Genomic DNA, 1,641 nt, shown 5'->3' on the forward strand with positions numbered 1-1,641 from the left:
TTGCTTGCAATTAAAATTAGTTGTGTCAACTAAACTTGGTATCTACCATTATAAATATACAGTAGCAATGACCATTTCGCTATAACAGCAAAATTATTTTTCTACATGCAATAATGATTTTGCTCCAATAGCAAAAATATTTGCTAACACTACATTATTTTGCTTTAGTAGCAAATTAACGTGATTCTAAGGACAAATATACTCAGCAAATTTGATTTTATTTTAGTAACAAAACAGATTCTGCTCTAATAACGAATAATTTGGAAAATTAGATATGTCAACTAAATTTCGTCGCTGCCATTACGAATATGCAGTAGAAGTTACAGTTTTGCTACAATAGTAAAATTATTTTTGTCCGTGTGCAATTATTTGATAAAAATGCAAAAGGCTGCACGTGGACTGATAATACCTTTGTTAATTTGTTTATCCTTGACATTACGTATGAAAAAAGCAAGAAGCGTAACTTACAAAAAAAACTATGTGAGACATATATTCAAAATCATAAAATATTGTTGAACTTTCTACGCTAATTGAGACTCTGCAATTTTTCAAAAAATTCCTGACACACAAACACACACACACACACACACACACATATAAGAGATTCAAAGAACATTTGTAAAAATCACTCTCTAATTGAACAATTAAATGCGAACTATCTTTTATGACTTTTCTCTTTAACTATCATGTAAAAATCATGTAACCTTATGTATTAATATATCTACGTATATTTTTTATAAATATGAATACATCGATGAACTGTAGTCATGTTAAAAATATGTCACAAAATTTGCTAGACAATGTTGCTTTTGTGCTTTCTTATCATTATTGTATAATTGCTGATTTTTTGCAAAAAAAGAACCTTGATGAGTAATGTAAGCATGTGGCATATAGGAAAAGCAAAGAAAACGCTTGTTGTCTTTTCTTAAATTTTGGCAAGGAGAAACAATTATGAAAATCATATTTTTGACAATAAGAAAGAAGCTAAAAAAACGAGATATTAAGAAAGATCGATAAAAATCCTCGACGACTGATTTTAATATAAGTATTTTAATAAGTTTAGTGCGACAAAACTGTTTGCCTACCTTCAACTTCAACTTCAATAATAAAATGGCACGGAGCTTGTAGAGAGCCGATACGGCCAGTGTCACAAACAAATGTAGTCCGTAGGCGTGTAATCAAAATATAATCTTTAAGTGTAATCGAAAAAATATAGGCAACAGGCATGTTCATCAAGTTAGTCGATGAGCACAAAGCGGCATGCAGGTCCGCTCTAGAACCGTTCAAAGAATTTTGGATTACGCAATACTCGCATCGAAGCAGAACATGTCCGTCCCGACCGAGTTGTTTAACCAACCTCCCTCCCCCCGCCCCTCTGACAGGAAGCCTGAGTACACCTATGACTATAAATACAACTGTTTCTCCACATTAGAACTAGTTAAACTTTTTGAGGCACAGTGAATTGTAATCCTATAACGTCGACACGACTTACGTGAGAAAATGGAAACAGCAGTAGTGTAAGTCTTTGTTGAGTATAGTGTACGAAAATTATTATAACGTAGGTGCAGCAAATAAAGCCAAATTTTGTTTCAAATTTAAAACACTTGAAATCTCGATTTATTTTAATACGAAAATCCTATA

At 32.1% G+C, this 1,641-nt stretch overlaps 1 protein-coding gene across 3 annotated transcripts in view; it reads left to right on the forward strand.

Annotated features, from left to right (window-relative positions):
• LOC105453842 (xanthine dehydrogenase 1-like) overlaps positions 1 to 1,641 on the forward strand; it is a 38,037-nt gene that overhangs the window by 12,993 nt on the left and 23,403 nt on the right. The window lies entirely within an intron of this gene.

This window comes from Wasmannia auropunctata, unplaced genomic scaffold, assembly GCF_000956235.1.
Source record: "Wasmannia auropunctata unplaced genomic scaffold, wasmannia.A_1.0 LD335994.1, whole genome shotgun sequence".
In the NCBI taxonomy this organism is placed as follows: domain Eukaryota; kingdom Metazoa; phylum Arthropoda; class Insecta; order Hymenoptera; family Formicidae; genus Wasmannia; species Wasmannia auropunctata.